Below are 26,860 nucleotides of genomic sequence, written 5' to 3' on the forward strand. Positions count from 1 at the left end.
ACTATTGCACCACGCAAGCTGTCATATCAACTGCCTACCGTAACCTTCTTTCTTTTTTCTTCGGTTAAACTCTTGAATAAAAGTGCACTTGTTTTGTTATACTTGTACCTTTCATGAAAGTGTTTATTTCATATTTATATTTCAAGCTTCACACCTTATACATTTCATGTCTACATTTTTTCAATTAGTATTAAAACATGAAAAACGTTTCTGTATTAACTACATTTTACATAGATTGTTGTTGACACGGAACACACATGAAATGTATGTATTCCAAATGATTATGTACTAGTTTACCCTTTAAAGCTCCAGCACTTCACTCGAAGATAAACACTGAGCACTGAGAAACTTCTTTGTGAAATGAACTGCAGCGGTGGGATAGCGATGGGATAGCAGGCTGCTTACTGCTTATCGACACATTTACAGGACAAAAGACACCGATGGAGAGGTGAGAATGGATTTAAGGTGGGCTGGATTTACGAGCTTTCTCATAGGCTCTTGTAATTCTAGTGTTAATAATAGCCACATATATACTGTATATTCATATTATTGAACAAAGTTTCCCAGTCAATAGAGCGCAATCAGGAGTTCAAACTATTTCATCAGTAGTTTGGTGCACTTCTACCTCCACTTTGTACAAAATGAGAATGTTGCCCATTAACAAAAAATAGAGTATTTGAAAATAGCACCTGAATTAACAATGCTTCAACTAGTTTGTCAATTATATAACAACACAGCCAGAAACCAATCAGTCTCCATGATGTCCCATGGCTTTTCCCCTGGTGTAGATTCTACAGACTCAGAAAGGACCAATCAAGCTGCAACATTTGTTGAAAATCTTTGGGGATTCCAGTCACCTTTAGAAAAAAGAAAGTAAAAATAAAAAATTAGCACAGCTTAGCCTGGTTCGTCTTGGTTCCTGCTGCAAGTGGAAAAGCTACATTTAATTTGAGAAGTCCAACAAAAGATTTGGAATCCCTTGACTTGTGAGACAGTTACTTGGAAATCAACCGTGCTATTTCTCCTGATTACATTATTAGCTAATGAAAAACTCCTGTTCTTTAGATGTTGATTCCTTTCTTCAGCCTGAAATGTGGGAACCATTTTTACTTACAGTAATACAGCCTCATTTTAATTAGCATGTTGTGGAACCTCTAATCGTAATGAAAAGTCAGCTGGCTATTGAGTGAGGCATTGTAACTAAGGAAATTGGGATAAAGCATTGGTGTCTGGAGTATGTTGCAGATAATGAGAAAAAGGGAGAAGAACAATTTTTCATTGTGTGCTGAAAAGCTGTCTTAACATTTACCTTTGGTAAAAAACAGGCGTTAGTAAAGTTCCCTTGCACCTTAAGACATATCAGACTAGAGTTAATCGCATTCCCTGGTACACTTACCCCTCAGGAATTGTGACAAATATAAAGTATTTTTTTGTTTGTTGTTTTTTTCTTTTCAGTTCAGCCTGTGCAGCCTTATTAGAAAAGGGAATATAATAACATTATGAAAGAAAAACAGCTAACAGTGGTAAAGAACAATGTCATAACACTAAATTATGATATAAATATAAAAGAAGTATGTCTGTAAAATATTCACTCAATGAGCATCCCTGGGTGATGATTTTCCTATGTTCATTCCATTCCTGGGAGATCCATAACCCATTTCGATATGCCACATGTCAACACATGAATCATTCAGTTAATGTTTGTGCCTTTTAGAGGGAAAGATGTGTTCCCAAAAGATTGTTGTATAGGAAAAAAATGTTTAAAGCATGCAGCTTTTGGCTGATAGAATATTTGATCTTAGGCATTAAATTATGCCTTTCTTAAGGAAAAATTACCGTCTTTTGTTTTTCCAGCAATATATCAACACTTTTTTTCAGATCTATTTATACTTAGGGAAGCTTTATAATGAATTGGTTATCATTTATGAAAATTTAAAATATATACTCCTGTGATCCTGTGTATGAAGACATTTACTGTATATACCGTTTTACTATTTTTTATATTTAGTACCTGCATATCATTTCAGTACCGTTTGCTCCTTTTCTATTTCAATATGTCCTACCATTAAGTTATTCTTACTTTTTACTATATATCTTGTGGCCATACCTTTAAAAATAGTGATTTTTTTGCATTTTACATATTAAAAACCCATCCCATTGCAGTACTTATATTTAATAACTGGAATCAAGCTAAATGTTAAGGATTGTCCTCCTTGTTTCATGTATGTGTTTCGGTACTCAGTTAATTAATAATTGGAAATCACTGATACTCAAAGATAGGCTTAATGGACATTAAAGACTCTTCCCCCTCTCACACACGCTAGTTTAAATATGAATATAATTTTGAGAAATTTACAAGATCTGAATATATGTGAGCAAGCCAATGAATATTCCAAAATGTGCAAAATGTCTTGATGGCCTCTTATATGACATACTGAATTTGGGGAACACATTGTAAAAGGCACAGGCTATAAATGTTTAGCATTTGTTTTATTTCATAATGTTATCTATTTAGTTTGAAAATAGAGTGGGCTCTAAAATAAGGAAGCTTTGTTCCCTCAAGTCATGAAAATAAAAATTGTTGAGCCCAGTTAATGCTGGGAGCAGCTATGAGTTGTCAAGAAAACACTATTAAGTAGTGACTGCAAATGTCTGATATTCACTATGGTCTGGTATATAGGTTCAGAGAGTATAGTGAAAATGATTCCTACCGTGACTTATTATCAAATATCTGCAAATGCCTTAGCATTTAATTCTTAATTAAATCTTTATACTGGCACCCTATTCAGGGGTTGTTCCTGACTTGCACACTATGCTTGCTGGGTTAGGCTCCAGCACCTGCAAACTACAACTGCTCAGGATTAAAAGGGTTAGAAAATGACATAACATAACATCTTAGCATGCTGAATTTGAAAAAATAGTCTAAGTGCAGGGGCTTCATGTATAAATGGTACATACACACAGAAATGTTGCTTAAGAACGTTTCCATGTTCAAATCGCAATGTATACAACCTAAACTTGCCGTAAAGCCACGCACATTTCCATGGTACCTCATACCCTGTCATACATAAGTTCTCCGCTCGGTTTTGCAGACTGCCGGCACCAGCGTCAAAGCAGTGCACTGTTCCTGTGTGGTTATCCTTTCTTTTCCTGACGCGGCTTTATAAATACACTGAAATTAACAGTATATTGTTTATTAGTTTAATGCATCTGACTGTAATTAACCAGTAACAATATTATGGTCCACGGAATGTTCAAACTATTCTAAATACCATAGCTGCTTTAGCGTTGTTACTCTCACTGCACTTTCTTTTTCTTCTTTCAGCTGCTCCCATTAGGGGTTGCCACTGCAGATCATCTTTTTCCATATTACTCTCACTGCACCACTCGGAGAAGCTGATCAGAAAGAGAATTATCGGTATACAGCATCAAGCACATGCTGCCTCAGACATGCTTCCTATTTGAACTGCTTCTCATATGACCAACGCTCCACTTGGTATTTGCTGAAATTTTTCCATTTTCCCTCTTGCTTTTCCCATTGTCTTTTCACAGAACACTGAGCTTAAGGGCTATTTATATTGATTTGCATATTCAAAGAGGCGTAATTCTTGGAAGAGTTGTTGTGGGATAGCAGGCGCATGCATGAGCGTTACCTTTCACGCTGACCAGGATTTATGTAGTGGAAGAACACGGAAGTTGGTGAACGCACAGATTTATGCATCTGGATTTTTCTGTGTGTAAGCACATTTTGGCTTTTGTGCTTACGTCATGTTATAGTGCGAATTCTATGCACGGTGTTATGCATGAGGCCCCAGGTGAGCCGTTTAAATACTAAAGGTCAACCTAAACTCACTGGCCAGGGGTTTCAATGAGAAGATTACAGAAGGTGAAATATTGATTCATAAAGCAACTCTTTTTGCAGCAATTGAGGTCATCTCTGATATAAAGGGAATTCTAGCTATATAAATTGGCAAATTAGCAAAATGTTCAAACTGGTTATCATATTTGTACTAAATTAGATTGCTAAATTTCTCGCTCTTTAATCCCTAATGTAAACAGTCAAAATACTTGGAAATTATGTCCACGTATGAAGCTAAAGTATAGCTAGATCTTTCAAACCCTGAACACACTATCTACCATAACACAACATCAGTAATTTTAGGTTTTATTGAGGACCATAACTTGTCAAACCCATGGTACTTTCTTCACATATTCGAGACAATATTCTTTCTTTTCTTCAATATATCATACACAATTTTTTTTTTATCTAGCAACCTGTTTGCCACTGTTAAGTCATACTGTTATAATACCAATGTTATTTCTGACAACATTCCTTTTGTCCAGGAGTTAAGACTTTTAAAGAGCACCATTCCAGTTTGCAACTTGTGGCTCAATCCTCTATTAATAGCATGTCCAGAAATAATTACATTTATTTTCACGTACAGTAAATCAAATTTTAATGTTTTCCCAGAGATATCTGGCAGAACACTTTGAGAAACACTGAAAGCTTTGGACAAATAATTTCTTGCACATCACATAAAAATAATTTACACATCAGAATTACAGTAATTGCTAAAAATCTCTGAACATGAATTTCCACTGGAATTTAAAAAAAAAGGAGTAGAAGTGCAAACAGAATGGAACATACTGACCACAAGAGAAGCAGAGAATCTAATACTTAAGTGTGACTTGACCTATTACAAATATAGAGTAAAAGGCTAATAAGAACTTGGCCGAGCAATTACAAAAGGAAAAAGCTTAGAATGCAATCACCAAAGTCAATAATTATATGAAAGTAAAGAAAATAAACATGAAGGAATAAATTATATATTTAAGGAATACTCTAAATTGTTACACATTTGAATGAAGTGAAAATGAGACTCTTCCCAAGGAAGTTTTTGATAAAAAAAGAAATGCCACAGTTTGACATACCATGTAGAAGACCTGGATGCACCTCTGAGGCTTTCTGAGAGCCAACATACTATTACATTGTACAGAGCGGGAAAGCCACATGTCAAGATGGACATCCAGCAGAATTTCTTAAAAGTTATAAAATAACCTAATAAATTAAGTATATTAATGCTAGCGGTGTTTAAAGAACCTAAAGATGAACACCATATCTAAGACATTACATTAAGCATCAATAGCTGGTTCCTCATAAAAAAATTAAAACTCATTACAATGCATATCATAGAGATCAATTTCATTACTGAACAATGGTTCTAAGATTTTGGAAAAGATCTTAACCAAAGAAATTGACAAATCCTTTCCATCTGTAATTTCACGACATCAAACAGGATTTATAAAAGGAAGTCAATTGGAATCAAAACATTCATCAATGTTCAATGTAAAATAATCTTATTAAAAAACTTCCTGAGGTTTTGACATTTTTCAATGCACAGAAAGCATTGATGGAATTGAAGTATGTATGTTTTACTAGACTATGTAAATTTAAGTTTTGGCCTAACACATGAGAATGTATTAAACTATTATACTCTTTTTTATATTTTTAATGATTTTAATTAGAAACAGATAACATTCCATACTCTCAACTCAAATTTAACAAATTAGAAGCAAAATTCAATCCCCACCTAAGAGAAAAAGACAGGAGCCAGCAACTGAAGCTACTCTATAAACTGTTATACTTTAACTCAGAGGCATGCTCCACGTTTGTTAAGAAGAGGATTTTTCAGAAGTGATTTAAAGATAGATAGCACTTTATTTGTGCCCGGAGAGAAATTTCTTATTTATTTAATATCTTAATCTAAAATATATGTGTTTAGGATGTTGTGAGCATACAGTTGGAGGCCCAAAATTTGAATTATACGACACGACTAATTTGAGATTTTTTCGACGTTGTTTGCTGTTGCTCAGTGCAGCTTCTTTCTGAAATCCACTATATAAGGAGTTTTATGATCTCTATTCTCCATGAAAACAATAAAGTTATTCTTGGCCATCATTACAGTGAGATATTTTATATTTTATCTCTCACTTGTCATGTTACTTGATTGGAAAAATGTAAAGTTCAGTTATGAGGAAAGATTGAAGTAGTTGAGACCTTTTTGTTTAAGTAAACTGAGATTAAGAGGTGACATGATTGTATGATGGTTCAGGTTGGCTGCAACATCCTTGTCACTGTTGAACCCAGAATCATCAATAGCCATGACTAAGATGAGCAAGGGCAAATGAGGACACAAACAACAGCATGGGTAAAAATGTGCAAAGTGCTTTTATTTTCAACAAAAAACAGTCATGAGTCCAAATCCCCAACATGCAAATTACAGTAGTGCATTTTCCAAAAGGGCGGCACGGTGGCGCAGTGGTAGCGCTGATGCCTCGCAGTTAGGAGACCCGGGTTCGCTTCCCGGGTCCTCCCTGCGTGGAGTTTGCATGTTCTCCCCGTGTCTGCGTGGGTTTCCTCCGGGCGCTCCGGTTACCTCCCACAATCCAAAGACATGCAGGTTAGGTGGATTGGCGATTCTAAATTGGCCCTAGTGTGTGCTTGGTGTGTGGGTGTGTTTGTGTGTGTCCTGCGGTGGGTTGGCACCCTGCCCAGGATTGGTTCCTGCCTTGTGCCCTGTGTTGGCTGGGATTGGCTCCAGCAGACCCCCGTGACCCTGTATTTGGATTCAGCGGGTTGGATGGATGGATGGATTTTCCAAAATAAACAGTCAATACATAATCCATAATAAAACAAGTGTTTATGGGAAGGTTAAAATGTCAATAAATAACAATAATAAATAATCTATTAAAATGAGGTTAAAAGCCATAGGCAGAATCCTTTCCTTAAAACAATCCCAAGTTCAGGGCCACCAGTCTAAAACCAACATCTCCTCTGTTTTACCCTTTTGGTCTCTTCAGTAAGAGGAAATGTCCACCAACAGGCATAGTCAACCTTTGAATTACAGCATGTGTCCCGTGCTGCCTTCTTTTGGTGTCCCATGGACCCCACAAACCCTGCTCCTTTTCTCACTAACATTCCCCTGCGTCTGTAGGAAGCTGAACACCCCACGGAGCAGGAGCTACCTCTACCTTTCATGTGACATCCTATGTGAAAACCTAACAGGTAACACAGTATGCATTAAAAATATCAAATATAACACATTTCATGTATTTTTTAAATAGAAAAAGTAAGTTTTGTTCACAGTCAAGCCATCTTCTGTTACGGCTATGTTGAAATACTAATGGGCTGCATTGTTACTGGAAATGGTCATTTACCATGCTTATCTGACTGCTTAACAGCTGTTCTTATTGTGTTGCAAAGGTACATTAAACAATAATGACAATATCTTTTCATTGACCCTCCTCTATCACCACACTTACCCTTCCCCATGAAAAAACAACATGCACACGCATGGAAATTGTAGCCTAAACTGAAGTATTACTTTAATACTTCAATAAAAATAACCTAATTCAAACATTTTGAAAAAAATACGCTCCTTGCTCTAGGCTACTGGGTAATGGCTGAAAGAAAGTATATAGCTTGTCACTTCAGATTAGGGAGCTGTGCCTCTGTGCTTTGAATGAAAGGCATGTCTGGTAATAGGAAGTGTAGATATTAGAGTTAATAAAATAATGCTGAATAAGATGTATATGTAACTTGACCAACTACAACAAAAAATGGAATGCCGTGTAAGAACCTGATTTCCTCAAAGCTTAAATTATACTGTATACGTGCTTTTCTATATGAAACATTGTATATGTGTCACCACATTATATACATGCAGTTTGTGTGCTCGTCAGAACAGACGATGACCAAATACTTTTATATACACATTAATAAAAATGTATGTCCTAAATTTTACAAATTTCATCCATACATTCCTTTTTATGTTCCTGCTTATCCAAATATAAAACTAAAACTTTTGCTTTTTCACCTGATATGAAGTATTGCCTAGGATGGAACTAGTGATAAACAGACCTGTCCTGGTAAATTCTGTATACCGTATGTATGATAAGTACAAACCTATGCATATGTTTAACAATAAAAATACAATTGTATAAGTGCAGCCAAGTATTGTATATTTCATGCAGCTGTATTTATGAGTTTAGATTAATTAAGCACATTTTCCTTTTAGCCATCATGTAACCCATTTAATCCAGTTCACGGTTCCAAAGTCTTAAAACAGTCCTGCTAGCATCTGGTGCAAAATCCTTCTATATAAAAGTGGTCGGGATTGTCCTTCCGTCCCGTGAGTGCTACGCAAGCGCGGAGTTTCACACATGCCCCGTCCATTTTGCAATGCACGATGGAGTTTGCAGTTTCGTTTTTCCAGGTAAAAGATGATTTTCTACTCCAGACTGTGCAATATCTTCTTCTTCTTCTTTCTTACTATATAGAAGCGGTTGGGATTGTCCTTCCATCCTGTGAGTGGAAAGCGTAGCGGTATTCCACTTATCCCAGGCTTACTACTTGCAGCTTGCGGTACGAAGCGACATGATGTGAGCAGAGTTCTGGTGCTCCCATCGTTCCCTTGCTTTTGTGCGCGATGCGCTGACAAAATAGAAAAAATTATGTCTCTGCAAATAATTCATGTTGATGGAGTACAAATGCCTCACCACGTAGTAAATATCAGGGGGGTTCAAAAGGGCGACCTCAATATAGAAAAAAAGTATAAATTTCATCACAAAAATAACAGAAACTACGAGTATTAAAGTAATACTGCTCAAATGCAATATAATATAATATTTTGTATAAAATATCAATTTGATCTACATATTGAATTGCCTTAAGAAGTGGTCAACTTAAAAGTCGGTCACCTTAAAAGGCGGGTCAGCCTAGTGGAAAATAACTCTGGACAGAGTACTTGTTAAGGGAATTTTAATATCAATTGATTACAAGTATATGAATTAAACAATATGTATGTCTCTGTGAATTTTTCTCTGGATGTCTAAATTTTCCTCACTTATCTTTTAGGTTAAATTAACTGTTGCTGTATGAGTGTGAATGTGGGTGTGTGCATATGTGGGCCCTACAATGTAATGGCTGTTTCATGCCTTGTTGCCCAGTGCTGTTAGGATCGGCTCCAGTAACCCTGAATTAAAAATATTGTAAATCCAGTGCTGTATAAAACAAGAGTAAGGCAAAAAAATATTTAAATGTATAAATCTTTACAAGGGAAACCTCAGTAAATGCAGTTTGAGATACAAAAATCATAATCCTAAAAGCAAGTTCAAAAATGAGAAAAAAAATCAGAAAAAAATTGCAATCCAGAAGACTGAGAACTAATAACCAAAAACAATGAGCTAAGGCTGAAGTAGCTGAGACTGCTGTCTCTTAAAAAGCACTGGGGACCCATTGCAGCTGCAGCAAGAAGTGCCCCCAACACCCACACCTAGAGTACCACATATAGAACACAGGCAGCTAAACTTAAAGAACATACTGTTAACATAACAGTTACTATGAAATACATGACCTGTAAACAATCAATTCACTTCCGGTTTAGGGTAGCTTTCTATCTCGACCCTTTTCTCTTGGACTGATGATAAAAAAACAGTGTAGAAAAGTTTGAAGGCTTAACTTTAAAGAAAAATCTAACAAATAACACACCATACAAGTACATTGTACATAATAATTAATTGCATATAGCAATCACAGTTAACAAGAAATCTTGGGGTGCTGTAAATTGTTTTGGTGACTTCCACTCACAGATTATTCATCAATTTTAATAGAATTGTAATCATTTAGACAGGCAGTGTGGGTTGCTGATAAAGGTGACAGACCAGGATGTCCATTCTTTCCTTATCATTAATTCACTCTGTATTCTTTCAGAGCACCTTGGAATGGTCTTCTGTGTGAAATGGCATAATTTTTCTAGAACTCTTCTGAATTGAGGGAGTGGCCCCTGCTTAAATCAGTTAATGTTGATTTGCTCAACTTACTTATCTTTTCAAAGGGTTTGTCCCAAATATCTAAAATGTCAAGGAATGCTAAAAAGTTGAGTTCCCTTTTGGTGATAAATTAGAACTATATCATGTGAAGCATGGCATTAAAAATGACACTATTAAACAGTTTTCTTTCTTTCTGTCTCTCTAGAATAGTGACTTGATATTATTTGTTCATGCATACACTTTATCCATTTTTGAACCGGTTTATTCCATTGCAGGGTATTAGGAATATTAGGAAGACTATCTTAGCAGCACCACCTCTGGATATGATTTGTAGTTACTGTAAACTAAATTCAAATTGTATAATAAATACTGGTTTTTAGTTTTGCTATCTGTTGACTTTAATAAGAGCTCAACATATTATAGGGAATTATTTAATTAATCTATTAATCCATTTACTGAACTTACTTAATCCAGGTATAGGGTTGCGGGGAGCCAGAAAGTATTCCAGCAGTCTTAAACACCACGCATCATTTAGCTGTTTAGTACGCCAGCTACTGTAAGCAAAATCATTTATGTTTTTTGCATTTTTTACAAATGTTGGATTTTTTGAGCACTCAGTAACACAACACATTTATTTTTCTTACATAAGAACTAGAGGGTCAGTTGCAGTTTACCTGAAATAGTAATGTACTACAGCAGATCAAGACCAGACTACATACTACGGTACTAAGAGGAGACGATCTTCAGGACGATGTGCTGTTGCAGTGAACAGTGAAGAAAGATCAATATCCAGTTTAACTAATCCACAGTTAGTTTTGTTTTGGCCTTATATTTCTCCTTGTGTTTTCTCTGCTGTCCATCTGATTGCCTGTTAATGGCAGCATGCTCTGCCAATTAGCATCATTCCGCTACACACTCCTGTTAAATCAAAGGGAGAGAGCACAGGTAAAGGGTTCATCCTCATGTCAATTTATTAAGAAAATATTTACCTTGTGTGGGAGGTTAAATTCTTGTTTTATTTTTTGTTTTTTTCTGTTTTTTTTATTTCACATTGTGTTCTTTCTCAATTAATTTTGAAGTACTTTGCTGTATAAGTTCTTCAAATTTTACCTTCTTGATTGTACACTATGTTTCTTTCTTAAAATGCAATTAATAAAAGTAAAAAATAATTGTAATTATTAGATGAAAATGAGCATTGCTGTTGTTAATTGTAAATGTTACTCACTTTGAGTACATGAAAAGACCCTAAAAACCCTATACAGAAAGTAATGACGATAAAATTTAACCGTTAGTAGAATCATATCTGACGCATAATTGTCTCTCTGTAACTCATGGGCAGATCTACCATCAGGTGACCTGGTTGTGCACCCTTGAGCCATGGTATATATGACAAAAAAGTAATGACAGCAGGTTTCTGTTTCAGCATTACCTCACACAGTACCTAATTTCTAAATTACATAGATAATACAGAACAGTAAATACTTGTCATACATTATGCTCCCTGCTTTTCCTAATAATCAAATTAATCCAACAGTCACCAAAGCATATACATACGTAGTCAGTGGCTGGACAAAATTTGTAAGGCATGTCTCATGGATGCACAGTCATCCCAGCAGAGCACAGACTCTATATGATACATATTGTGAAGGATCTCATATCACATCTGAAGAGCACTCTGAAGGAACACAGCATTAGAAGACACTGGCAGCATCTTTCAATACACACTTTCTGAACCGGCAGCCAAGTGATTTCTTAATTAGGGATTCCAACTCTGTATCTTTTTATTGAAGATTGATAATGTTTAAATGTATGCTAATCCATATTTTTCTATTACTTATATTACACAATATACTGTAAATATTTCCATGCATCATGTGTCTTTTTCTGTGTCATTGAGTTAAATAATTTTGATTTAGAATCACTATATTTCAGTCCAAATTTAAATATAAAATCTGGTTTCCATATTTGTTTATGACATATTTCTGCATTTTCATGTCTTTAAAGGTGCATGCGGAATTAATTTTGTAACATTATGTGCCGTACTATGTCCTTTAAACCTGGTCATGAGAAGGTCTATGTTAGTACACAACTTCCCCTTCTCTGTCTCCAAGAAGCATATAGCTACTGTACTTAGTCTCTTGGTCGGCTGCTGTTTTGCAGCTCTGGTGCACAAGTAACAGTGGTAAACCTGAAAGTTAGTTCTGTTAACATAAATACTTACTAAGACCAGATCAGCACAGGATCATCCCATGCTGATAACAAACTGCAACAGGCCCAGAGTGTTCAGTGGACAGTTTCTTAATATTAGAGGATATGATATGTTATGAACATATGAGTTTCCAAAGTAATCAGTCAAGTTATTTATTTTATGCAAATTTAAGTAACTTTTTTAACATCATACAGTGTAATTTGTTGGCTTAAACTTAGCAAATTTTGGTACTTTTTTTAAGCATTTTATATCAAACTAGAAGTTTTTTATTTTACTGAAATTTCTAAAGCACTACAGTAACTGTATTATCTATAATATAAGTTTGATGTTTTCATTCTCTGCACCTACTGAATTTATCAGTTAAAGGGCTTCAGAAGCCTAGACCAGTAGAAGTGAGAACACGACATGTGCCAGTTCTGGATGGCCAGTATGGCCTTGTAAGATGAAAGTGGACTTCAAGGTTGCCAGTTTAATCTCCATGCATTGCTCTTGACTAAAGCAGGTGAATTATCCTTTTATCTTTTTTAAATAACATTTCAATAACGTATACAGAAGAAGTGGTCCAATTTGCATAAAAACTGACTACATGAAAAGAATGACTTATTGTTCTAGAACAGAGCTATACATGGAGGTGGCTAATATTGGTTGAAAACTCCTTCCAAGAACACTATAACTGCTCCTCGACAGAGGCAATAATGCATGGAAGATAGGTAGCAGACTGTGGTTCACATCTGTGAAAGTCCTAACAATATCATATCAATGACACAGCCCAGGCAGAGAAATATGCTGCCATTACATTTGCCAAGGTCATTCCCAGGTGATGGTATCCATATGTGGAAGAACATTGTCTTTATGGAGAACGGAACCATGTTAGTGAGTTAATAAAGGTTATTCAGATCACCATGCTGCATTTTTACTTTATGAATTGGCCTAATAAGTGTCAGAGGACATAGTCTGCTGCTGATAGTGGTGTTACACAATCTGACACCTATGGTTGTGGTTGTATGATCCTGAAAAACTTTGTCCAGGTTGTTTTGCTATCTTTATTGCTTCTATGGGTGAATGTGGGAATTAGCAGCACCAAGAGGCAAGGTTAATTCATTGCTGAAGATTATTAGAGATTGACACTAAATTTAAAAAGGCAGCAGTGCCCCAAAGGTCAATAGTAGAAGTTGCATTGGAGTCCACCCTCTACTAGTTATTGATTCCTGGGCCAAAGCCTTATCTAGTGATCCATGGAGGATGCTGCTCAATCCACCTTGCTGCTGACACTGTTGATGAGATTACCCTAATGACATCTTGGTGTGGACAGCTCTTCCTGTGGCATACCATCCAGGTTTACAAAGATTATACATTTAACACCAATCAGATTCACTCATTTGCTTGAATGACTAATAAGGACATCATCAAAGCATTTATTGTAGCATCAGAAGGGCATCTTGATCTGACCCTGTCTGGTGAATGACACCTTATGGTATTGTGAATGAGTGACCTTTAGTGCTGGTTAGGAATATAACAAGCATGCACATTTAATCATTTACATACATTGTATTGCATTGTGAATCCCCCAGTCTAGTTCTCATTGTACTGTATATGGTTGCCACTGCTTTTGATATATACTATTTGATATATATTATTCCAAAATGGATTAAATTCATTTTTTTCCTCAGAATTCTACATACAACACCCCATAATGACAACATGAAAAACGTTTACTTGAGGTTTTTGCAAATTTATTAAAAATAAAAAAACTGAGAAATCATATGTACATAAGTATTCATAGCCTTTGCTTTATACGTTGTTGATGCACCTATGGCAGCAATTACAGCCTCAAGTCTTTTTGAATATGATGCCACAAGCTTGGCACACCTATCCTTGGCCAGTTTAGCCCATTCCTCTTTGCAGCACCTCTCAAGCTCCATCAGGTTAGATGGGAAGCGTCAGTGCACAGCCATTTTAAGATCTCTCCAGAGATGTTCAATCAGATTCAAGTCTGGGCTCTTGCTGGGACTCTCAAGGACATTCAAAGAGTTGTCCTGAAGCCACTCCTTTGATATCTTTCCTGTGTGCTTAGGGTCGTTGTCCTGCTGAAAGATGAACCGTCGCCCCAGTCTGAGGCCAAGAGCGCTCTGGAGCACGTTTTCATCCAGGATGTCTCTGTACATTGCTGCAGTCATCTTTCCCTTTATCCTGACTAGTCTCCCAGTTCCTGCCACTGATAAACATTCGCACAGCATGATGCTGCCACCACCATGCTTCACTGTAGGGATGGTATTGGCCTGGTGATAAGCGGTGCCTGGTTTCCTCCAAATGTGACGCCTGGCATTCACACCAAAGAGTTCAATCTTTGTCTTATCAGACCAGAGAATTTTGTTTCTCATGGTCTGAGAGTCCTTCAGGTGCCTTTTGGCAAACTCCAGGCGGGCTGCCATGTGCCTTTTACTAAGGAGTGGCTTCCGTCTGGCCACTCTACCATACAGGCCTGATTGGTGGATTGCTGCAGAGATGGTTGATCTTCTAGAAGGTTCTCCTTTCTCCACAGAGGACCTCTGGAGCTCTGACAGAGTGAACATCGGATTCTTGGTCACCTCCCTGACTAAGGCCCTTCTCCCCCGATCACTCAGTTTAGATAGCCGGCCAGCTCTAGGAAGAGTCCTGGTGGTTTCGAACTTCTTCCACTTACAGAGTATGGAGGCCTCTGTGCTCATTGGGACCTTCAAAGCAGCAGAAAATTTTCTGTAACCTTCCCCAGATTTGTGCCTTGAGACAATCCTGTCTCGGAGGTCTACAGACAATTCTTTTGATGTCATGCTTGGTTTGTGCTCTGACATGAACTGTCAACTGTGGGACCTTATATGGACCGGTGTGTGACTTTCTAAATCATGTCCAATCAACTGAATTTACCACAGGTGGACTCCAATTAAGCTGCAGAAACATTTCAAGGATGATCAGGGGAAACAGGATGCACCTGAGCTCAGTTCTGATCTTCATGGCAAAGGCTGTGAATACTTATGTACATGTGCTTTCTCAATTTTTTTATTTTTAATAAATTTGCAAAAATCTCAAGTAAACTTTTTCACGTTGTCATTATGGGGTGTTGTGTGAAGAATTCTGAGGAAAAAAATGAAATTAATCCATTTTGGAATAAGCTGTAACATAACAAAATGTGGAAAAAGTGATGTGCTGTGAATACTTTCTGGATGCACTGTATATATATATATATATATATATATATATATATAGTGGTGGATGGCCGGCCATTTATCCTGGCCAATACCCCTAAGCCGCCAGGTGGAGCCCTCCTTGCAGCATTGAGGTTCCCAGAAGACCAACAGTACATCATGGACAATCTGGCTTTTATGCACAACCCTGCTGGATGCCTTGGGGGCCACAAGAGGTAGCTGCAGGGAGGACCGAGGACTTCTTCATGCCCTAGTTCGTCATAGGAAGATCGATGGGCTTCCGGGTTGAAGAGAAGAGCTTTTACCTGACCCGGAAGTGATTGAGAATCACATGGACTGGAGATTGGGAACACTTCCGGGTCAGGAAATATAAAAGGACTGTGAGAGCTCCCAGACGGCGAGCTGAGCTGGGTGGAAGGGTGGTAACGCATCTGGGTGCTGGAGGATTTGTTTATAGCGATTATTGTGTGTATTTATATGAGTATTGTGGAGGAGAGTGTGCTTGGTACACTGTGGCAATTAAATAAAGTCAGAATTTGGACTTTTACCTGGTGTCTGGAGTCGTGGACAGGGGTTCAAGGGAGCGAGAGCGCCCCCTATCTACCACTATATATATATATATATATATATATATAGCAAAATACCCGCGCAGCGGTGAAGTACTGCATTCAAATTTTTATTAAGAAGAAAATTAAACCTTTTTAAACTGTGGGACAATATGCCAATAATTATTTGTTAAGGATCTCTTTGTATACCATGTTGTCAGTTCGGCCCTCCGGTTGTAATACGACCAAGCTGTGCGCTGAGCTTACTCTTGAGCATGTAACTTACAGTTGGCCATGTGAACAGTAATCTTGTCTCAAATCTCACAGCTTGGATTGCTGCTGTCATAATCGGTTTGAGTTTCATGGTTTGTTTCAATTACGACAGTATTTGCAGGATTTGTTGTGTTGAAGTGACATTTGGCATCTGTCAAGCGTTGTAAGCACACAACCGGTTTCATCGATAAAATCACATCCAGCTTTTGAGAGTTTAAACATTCATAAACATCAAAGTGTCTACTACTGAAATCGTCACCTGTCAATCTAAGATGTTTAAGAGGCATTGGCGGTTGTCGAAAGGTGTAAAATATTTGGCCATTTCGGTACACTTGAAAGCGACAACCGAACAATTCAGCGGCAGCCATCAACTCACATGCAGAACCATAGGTGAAGGGATTAAGCATTTCACTCTTCTAGTGCTCCTGTGTAGTATAATTATCTCCTGTACCGTCATCAGTCCACACCTTGAACCTGTCCCAGTCATTCAATACATAAGATAGAATGTTCCTCCGGATATCAAGAGTGAGCCTAATATGGCAGTGCAATATGTAACAAAGAGAATGGAAAAGGTAGGTGGTATCTCCAGGCATGGAAACCACTCGGTAAGTGACAGTTCTTTGATCGATAGAATTTCTTGAAGATGGGCCCATAAGTAACAAAGACTGTTGAAAAGTTCAATATTTCGGCCGACAGTGGCATCATACTACCAAAATAAGTACGTACATTGGTTTCAGTTAGTGGAGGGAAGCCGCCTACCAAATTGCGAGAAGATGGGGCCATAAATAAGAAAGTTCAACATGGCGGACGTTGTTGACCGTTATGACCATTACGCGTAGAATTTCGAAATGAAACCTGCTTAACTTTTGTAAGTAAGCTGTAAGGAATAAGCCTTGCAAATTTCAGCCTTCTACCTATACGGGAAGTTGGAGAATTAGTGATGTTGGAAAATTCAATATGGCAGCTGACAGTGGCGTCATACCACCGAAATAAGCATGTACATTGGTTTCGGTTAGCTAAGGGAAACCACCTACCAAATTTTGTGAAGATGGGGCTGTAAATAAGAAAGCTCAACATGGTGGACGTTGTTGACCGTTATGACCGTTACGCGGACAATTTCGAAATGAAACCTGCTTAATTGTTGTAAGTAAGCTGTAAGGAATGAGCCTGCCAAATTTCAGCCTTCTACCTACACGGGAAGTTGGAGAATTAATGACGTTGGAAAGTTCAATATGGCGCCTGACAGTGGCGTCATACCACCGAAATAAGTATGTACATTGGTTTCGGTTAGCGCAGGGAAGCCACCTACCAAATTTCGTGAAGATAGGGCCATGAATAAGAAAGTTCAATATGGCGGACGTTGTTGACCGTTATGACCGTTACGTGTAGAATTTCGAAATGAAACCTGCTTAACTTTTGTAAGTAAGCTGTAAGGAATGGGCCTGCCAAATTTCAGCCTTCAACCTACACGGGAAGTTGGAGAATTAGTGACGTGTGGAAAATTCAATATGGCGGCCGACAATGGCATCATACCACCGAAATAAGTACGTACATCGGTTTTGGCTAGCGCCGGGAAGCCACCTACCAAATTTCGTGAAGATGGGGCCATAAATAAGAAAGTTCAACATGGCGGACGTTGTCAACCGTTATCGACCATTATGACCGTTGCGTGTAGAATTTCGAAATGAAACCTGCTTAACTTTTGTAAGTAAGCTGTAAGGAATGAGCCTGCCAAATTTCAGCCTTCTACCTACACGGGAAGTTGGATAATTAGTGATGAGTCAGTCAGTCAGTCAGTGAGTGAGTCAGTGAGGGCTTTGCCATTTATTAGTATATATATATATATATATATATATATATATATATATACCTAATTGTACATGCATTATAAAACTGTTATATTTCACTGTTAGAATTAAATAAGTCTCAAGTGTTAAATTACCTGCAGCAGCTCTGTCTTCTTAATCTTGCTGAAACATTCAAATCACTGTTGAGTCAAGATGATGAAACAGCTAGTGAAAACTCTTAAACAGACTTTACAATTTAGAAGGAGAAAATACAAAATTGTCTTCAAACTACCTGACAAGCCACACGTTTTTAAGCTCCATTATCTTATCACCTTCAAATTGGGCTGCTTTTTTATTCATTGTCTTGTCAAAATGCTCAGACACTCATAAGTTAATAGGCATATTTAGATAATTGTATTTTTGTGTTTCTAATGAACTCAAAATGTGACATATCAATATGATTGCTTGACAAAAAAAAAAGATCCTGCAAGAATCTATAAAGATGCTTCAGTGTGAACATTTTGAAATTTAACACAAAGATTTCAGCTTGATCGGCCACGTCCATATTAGTTGTGATATAACAAAACACTTTTTATTTGTGTGTTTACGGCAAGGTTTTATATGGATACTAATATCATAGTCTATTTAGGAAATTTCTTATATTTGTTTGATATACAAAAATGCTGACAAGTATGACAGTACTTTTAAAAACACTGTTAAAGATATTGTGCTTTGCACAAAATACAATAAACTGTATATGATGAACTGTGCAATACTTAATTAAAACAATAAATCCAAGAGCAATATTTGTGCAGCCTCTTGAATGCCCTTTGCCATCTTCTGTCCACTGGCTGAGTTGCTGCTTCATAGTGTCTGCTGCTACTTTCGATGGCTCCAAAGCACAACATAAAAAGCACTAAAGATAAAATAAGAGCAAACGTGCTATTACTCTCTGCAGTTGGAATTAATTCAACTCATATTTTACACTCTGGTTATGGAATAAAATAGTAGTCGTTACATCAGATTTTTAATATGAACCACATAGAAAATAAACACATGATGACTTTTCAGTTCAGTCACACACGCATTTACAGTATGTAAAGAAATACGAGAATAAAATTTGAAGCGTTAACAAGAGAGGTGCTGAATTATTGTCTTAGTTCCTGGGACTTTTATTCATGCCCTAGTTCTCAAAATGAAAGCACAAACATAATGGTATAATCAAGTACTTCTGATTTAGTGTTTTTCCTTTTTTTTTGTTGTTGTTAAATGTCATGAAATTTACATCTCTTACTCGATTGTACAATGGTTATGAATAAGAGTTAGTATTAAAAATATGGCATCTTTCACAAAGAAAAAATAACCTCTAAAAATGTAATTCTGATGAAGCATATTTGAAAAAGCACTAAAATATACTGAATAACAATATCAGTGAAATAAGTTTTCATCTTATGGATGTCATTAGAAGGACAAAGAAACCCACTGTGATTATCATCCTCATTTTTACTAACAATATTGTTTCAGAATCGGACATGGTTTGATTAGACTTTTCTTTTCTGTATGCCTATGTAGCACTCAATATGAGCATACAAGGTTGCCAAGTAAAAAGATGGCAACACAGAACAGAGCATTGGGCACAACAATGTACAGAGAAAGACTGACAGAATCCTCATGACTCCAGGGCACACGAATTTTCCAAAAGCCAGGCCTTTGTATTGGACACAATCTCATAGTTTTTTTAGCATGGTCAGATCAAGGTTTCCTCATCCTTTGAGATGTTTTTCTCAGTCCCTGAGGCTCTGTTATGCTGCTCCTCCCTCTTCTTTCTTTTCTTATCTGCCATTAAAGCCTGTAATATATCACTATCATCACCACACCCTTACATCCTTTGTAATACAGTGCCCATACACCCAAGACCAATAGCAGTATTCTATGCAAGATTACGTAAAGACTCCTGCTGTCCCCTGTTCATTCTTTTAATTTGGCAAAGTAATCTTCCTATAGCTCCTCCACTTCCATGGCTCTCCATTTTCAAAGATATCGACAGTGATCTTCGTGGTGCCCAATTGAAATTAGTACACAGGATATACCTGACCTCTAAAACACGGTTTGCTATGGGGTTGACCTCTGAGGCTCAGATCCCCACTTTTTACTTCAAACTAGGGATTCTTTTATATGTTTTGGGAATGCCCTTCTGTTGCTGCCCTTTAGTGTAATGTTTTTGGTTTTATGTCTACTGTTCTTCCTATGGATATACCTCCATTATCTCAGGGGTTTTTTTTTTTGTTACTAGAAATTACACCTCTCTCACTCAATTATATGCAACAAAAGCTATTTTTCCCTTGGTACAATCAATTGCTAGCAAATCATTTCTGGCATCCTGCTGGAAATCACACTCTCTTTCTCTTACTGTTTGTTAGTCATCTTTTGTCAGTCTCACCCGATTAGAGTTTTCAGAAGCTAGGATTAATGGGGCATCAAGTACTACATTTTATGATTTGGTGGAAATAGTATAGAACCAAATATCTGCTCATACATATTAATAACTAAACCTGTTTCCCATGGGACTTGCCACATCATGACCACATGATATTAGCCATATCTAAACTTGAATGAAATATAAAGGAAAGACATGGAGAAAGAATGTGTTTTTAAGCACTATTGAGTAAAGTTTTTGGTTTTGAGCCTTGATTTGTATTTGACTTCAGATTTGGCATACACACATGTTCATCAATCTGAAAATTTCTTGTTTTACATTGTTGTGATCTTGGTTACGTTTGACTTCATTGTTTGCCTTGCGTGGAACATGGCAAACCATGGAGCAGGATTTAAATCATAGTCAGAAACAGGAGGCAGTTAAAAAACTGAGGGATCAAAATGGATCAAACAACTTGCCAAAATGAGTGTGTGGAGTGACAATACAAACTAACACAGTTTGAGATGTTTAGCTTTAAGTCTTTGAAGGCGAGACATATGGTGTTATGTATAATTCTAGAGTAGGCTGGACACAAATTTAATCAGTCAGTGTTGTGTTGTGTCATCATGAATTTTTGGCAGTAGTAGTAGTAGTAGTAGTAAATTTTCAGTCATCAGGTATCAAGTGTACAGAGTACAATGAAATTCTAACTTTCAGGTCTGAGCAACAAGCAACACGTTGACACTCTCTGAAGCCATAGTAGTAGCATTTTAAACCTGGGCTCATTTATTAATTCTATATGCAAAAGATGACTACATAGCAGCTAGATACATAGTATTGGACTCTGGAGAGGTTTTGGATGTGATGAAATGTAGCTTCAAATGCTGCTGAAATATTCAATCCAATTCAATATATTCTGATTACATTCATCTCTACTTGTGGGCCATTATGCAATCATAAATAAATTCTGGAAAATAAAATGCAACATAAACAGATGTAGGAGTCCCCTGTACTCCATACATGTGACAATATTTACCCCCAAGTCAATAAAAAGAGAATCATCTTGTGTTATAGCTAAAATATACATGTAAGAACATAAAAAATGAGAAATTTTACAAATGAAAGTAGGCCATTCAGTCCAACAGGCTTGTTTGTTTAGCTAATACCTATGCTGTCCCAACATTTCCTCCAGACACTTCTTTAAGGTTGTCAAGATTTCTGCTTCAACTGCGTATCTTGGTAGTTTGTTCTAAATTCCCACATCTCTTTGAGTAAAGAAGTGTTTTTTTTATTTCAGTCCTAAATGCACTTCCCCTTAATTTCTACTGATGTCCTCAAAAACGTAATTCACCGTTAAGATTAAACAATTCTGCTGAAACTATTTTATTAATGCCTTTAGAATTTTGAAACCTAGATTAGGTGCCCACATGGCCACCACTGCTGAAGGCTATGCAGGTACTTAAAGCTGCCCAGAGGAGAGCAACCAGATGCATCGCAGGATTTAAGTACTGCTGTCTTTCTTGTTGTGTGGGTATGAGTACCTCATCTTGTGGAAAGCCATAAAAATAATTATAAAAAAATTAAAAAGTACCTTTGTATCTTTAAAAATCTAGTTTAAGTTTATACCTCATCACTTGCAAACATTGTACTATGCTTATGGCTACTGATCCCATCTGCCACTTGTGTTCCCTAAATGACTCTGGCTCCTTTGTTTATATGTTTTGGGATTTTCCTTCAGTTGCTACTTTTTGGTCTGATGTCTGACTTCTCTTCTCTCTGTTAATATTGCCCTTTTGATTCATGCATCTGCTTTTACCAAGACTTTTACGCAGCAGAGTTTATTTTCTCTGAGTATTATCACTGAAAAATGTATCCTAATCTCTTGCTGGGAATCTCATGATTCTCTCACAGCAAACTTCTGGAAATTATTTTTCTTCAATCTAGCCTTACTTGAACTTTCAGCATTGGGGATGAAAGAATCATCTGGCCTCAATTTAGAGAACTGGCACACTGCTGTATGTCTTGTGGAAGACTGATTGACTGATGCTCTACTCTAAATCTTAATCCTCAATTCTTCCTGTTACAGTTTCTCCTCTATGTCTTGGGGCTCCTGTGTCGGTTGTGCCACTTTGCTCAGTGTACACAGGCATCGTTATCTTTAAATCCTTAGGGGTTCACTTTTATTGGGTAGTCTTGGCTGAGATGGCTGAATGGAAGGGTGCTGTGAGGGAGTAGTTGTTACTATTTGATTTAAATCTTGTGTTTGTGATCCTTCCATGTGACTTTTGCCTTTCTTAACTTCTGAACTTCAATAAAAGCTTGGTGACATAAAATATATATATATGAGTGGATATACTGTACTCAGGGAGGTTTTAAGTCCTAATTCCTGATCTCCAAGGGTAGCTGCATTCTGAAATGGATCATTCTATAGCAAAAATAAAAAACAAATTTACGTGGGAAGAAGAGATATTCAAACTGGTGCATCATATGTGAGAAGACATCCACTACAAATACGTGAATCAAAACAAATATCACTGTGTAGGGTGAGTCCAAAGCTTCAATGTAGATGGCAAATGGATTTGACAGATTCAAGAAAAAAATTATGATCCTGGATATGGTCAGAGAGCAAGAAAAGCAGGTCTCCAGTATAAATTTTTAGGCATTTTAGCGAGTGTTGATCATATGCTTTGTGAATCAAGAAACTTGCTAAGACGTTGCAATATTTTGGATGCCAATCCAGCCACAACCTTCTTATATATAAATGTCTACTTGTGGATGTGTGTGTGTCTGTTCGGCCTGGAAGTAAGAGGTGGAGTCTGAGTAAGGGCTCCACCTCCGAGGAAATACAAAACTTGCTTAGCCGCTAATAACACAAGTGGGGCCAGCACGTCAGCAAAATGAAACCTCACAAGAAAGACAAAGTTGCTTAGCTGGTGTGAAGGACAGCCGGGTCCCATGCCCGGCAGGGACGCCCCTGCTGCTTATGTTCCGGGGGAGCCACCATGGGCACTCCAGTACCTCCCCCAGGACGCTTGGTGGCAGCCTCCATGGCTGACAGTGATTCCTCAACAACCCGCAGGGCTCCATGGGAGATGGAGTCCTCCACAGCCTGGTTGGGGGCTCGGATGGCCGCTAGGGGGAGCTGCATGGACTCAGCAGCCTGGCTGGACGAATCTTCAGCCCCACCCAGAGGTGCAATTAGGACCAGGTGGTCAAGCACCTGGAACCCTTCCGGGTGGGTTATAAAAAGGGTCAGCCACCACCACTCGAGGAGCCAGGGTCGGGAGGAGGAGGACTACGCTTGTGGAGGAGTGGTGGTAGAGGAAGAAGAGTGTGTTGTGATTTAGTGTTGGTGCTTTGGGACTGTGTTTGGGCTGTGTGGCATGGGGAAGACGTGTCCCACAGCTGAAGAAAAATAAAAGTATTTGTACTTTTTACATGCCACTGTGTCTTTCTGTGTCGGGTCAGGTGCCTATATAGCGGAAAAATGGTATCTCTTTTACTTTTCCTTTTCACAAGTGATACATGGACGTCGGCAAAATGAATCCTCCTAGGAAAGAGACATTTCAGTTTTTTTACTGACGATTTCAATAGTTTCTAGGACCCTGGGCTTTATACAGCACAGGCTTACACATCTAGTGTTTAATAATATGTAATTCAATAAATCAAATCTAAGTTCCATATGACACAAAACAAACAAAAGACATTTGTCTCCACCCACATCTTGAAATTAATGTCACCAAGACCTCCATCTCCAATATGTTGCTCAGGTCAAAAGACAACTTCTATCTCTGGGCTCTCTGTTTATATTGGCCTGCACCCTGAAGGGGCAGTTCTTCTGATCCCCAGGGGCACAGGACTTCATGTCATTTCCAGACAATGGCTGCGTACTGTGGAGTAAACAAGAGGCACAGTTAGTGGCAGCACCCTCACCTGCCTAGTGGTGGTATTACACAACTTAACTAAGCCCTCTAAAAGGTGCCCAATCTTGCATGCATGATAGCTTATATACTGTACATTATGCATTAAAATGCTGTTCCTTCATTTGGGTGTTTAAAGGGTTTTGATGGTAAACTCATATATTGTACAATATGTGTGGAAATGTCATTCTTTCATACTGATTAAGTTGATCAACTTTATTTATTTTTTTCACTACTAAGCTAAAATTAAAATTTATCCCTTATACGAGTTACATTGTTTTTATTCTGTATTGCTTACTAAACAGCTAAAATAGAATTTATAGTAGAGATGTTGTGTAGGATATATGAAGATTTGAATAAACGTATTAAGGCCAGTTTTTGCAACTGGTTGTTTAACAGATGATTCTGCACATTACTTTAATCACATATCACAATTTAACATTATCCTGAGCACATATGTTTTCAAAGGTTTCTTATAAGAATAAACTTTTGTTAAACTTTCTTAAATTTAGTTAGGGAAGAAAAATAAAAAGTATTCCAAACTATTGGTACAATGTGGGTCAGTGTACTTTTTGGTATTTGAAATTTTGTTTCAGTTAATATCACTTAAAAAAGAAAAAGAACTTATTTTATTTTCAACTTAAAAGGGAAAATTGAAAAACGCAAAAGAATTACTTTTTTCTTTTTGTTCTTTCGCAGATCAGAAAAGAAAAATGCAAGAAATGAGCATGTCCTCGTCCCAGAGTGTCACTCTTTTACTGTTCTGGAAAACAACGTAATGGTCCATCCTCTGCTGATGCCATGCAGTGTAACCAAGGCTGTCGATCGAGCAACGTGATTTACAGAAAGTTTTCTTAACATGTGTTACACTTGTCAATGAGCAACCATTCACACATTTAAACGTATTCAAATTGCTAGCCCTATAAAAATTTCCAGACTTAGTGTTAGTAAATGAAATCACCAAATGTTAGCTGTTTCACAGTAAGTAACAACAATAACGTTCATAAAAGAGCTGTTACATCAATGAAGCAAAGTCTGCAAAGCTTGTATTTTTACCGGAAAGATGCGACTCAGTTTTTCTGCAGTCATGTCCTCGTCCCGGAGCTTTACTCTTTTACTATTCTGGAAAACAACATAATGGTCCATCCTTTGCTGATGCCATGCAGTGTAACTTCAAGGCTGTTGGTCGATGTGTTGTGAGGAGGACTGTTCACACGTGTCGTCAAAAATCGCACAGAAGAAGAAGTACCTCCGGTTTCAGACAACGAAAATGCGTCTGTTTTGTTGTTTTTCAGCTATTACACTTTCGTTATTTGAATCACAAACAAATCCAGAAAAGTATGTGTAATTTTAAGTTTATGACTGCTATTTGTTACCGAGGGCCCGTGTACTTTTTGGTATTTGAAATTTCATTTTAGAAGCAAAAACGAAAAAACGAAAATGAAAGGAATTTTTAGATTTTGATTTTTGATTAAAGAATAAAATGAGGGAAAATAAGGTATTTTGTAATTCTGTGGTAACAAATAGCAATCATAAACTTAAAATTACACATACTTTTCTGGATTTATTTGTGATTCAAATAACGAAAGTGTAATAGCTCAAAAACAACAAAACCAACGCATTTTCGTTGTCTGAAAACGGAGGTACTTCTTCTTCTGCGCGATTTTGAAGACACGTGCGAACCTCCCAACGTATTCCTCACAAGACATCGATCAACAGCCTTGAAGTTACACTGCATGGCATCAGCAGAGGATGGACCGTTACGTTGTTTTTGAGAACAGTAAAAGAGTGACACTCCAGGACGAGAACACTGAGTCGCATCTTTCAGGTAAAAATACAAGCTTTGCAAACTTTGCTTCATTGATGTAGCAGCTCTTATATAAACATTATTGTTGTTACTTTATACCGTGAAACAGCCAACATTTGGTGATGTCATTTACTAACAGTAAGTCTGGCAATTTTTAGTGTGCTAGCATTTTGAATGTTTGCTCATTGACCTTTACCGGCTACTATAGCTAGTAAACGTTTCGAGTATTAACAGTGCGCAAAAGTGTAACACGTTAGTAGAGCGACGTGATTTACAGAAAGTTTTCTTAACATGTGTTACATTTGTCAGTGAGGAACCATTCACACATTCACACACATTCAAAATGCTAGCACTATAAAAATTGCCAGACTTAGTATTAGTAAATGAAATCACCAAATGTTCGCTGTTTCACAGTAAGTAATAACAATAATGTTCATAAAACAACTGCTACATCAATGAAGCAAAGTTTGTATTTTTACCGGAAAGATGCGACTCCGTTTTTCTGCAGTCATGTCCTCGTCCCAGAGTGTCACTCTTTTACTGTTCTGAAAAACAACGTGATGGTCCATCCTCTGCTGATGCCATGCAGTGTAACTTCAAGGCCGTCGGTCGATGTCTTGTGAGGAGGAAGTTGGGAGGTTCGCACGTGTTGTCAAAAATCATGCAGAAGAAGAAGTACTTACGGTTTCAGACAACGAAAATGCGTCTGTTTTGTTGTTTTTGAGCTATTACACTTTCATTATTTGAATCACAAATAAATCCAGAAAAGTGTGTGTAATTTTAACTTTATGACTGCTATTTGTTATCACAGAATTACAAAATACCTTATTTTCTCTCATTTTATTCTTTAATCAAAAATCAAAATCTGAAAATTCCTTTCATTTTTGTTT

The sequence above is a fragment of the Polypterus senegalus genome, chromosome 9 (genome assembly GCF_016835505.1).
Source record: "Polypterus senegalus isolate Bchr_013 chromosome 9, ASM1683550v1, whole genome shotgun sequence".
Taxonomy (NCBI): Eukaryota; Metazoa; Chordata; class Cladistia; order Polypteriformes; family Polypteridae; genus Polypterus; species Polypterus senegalus.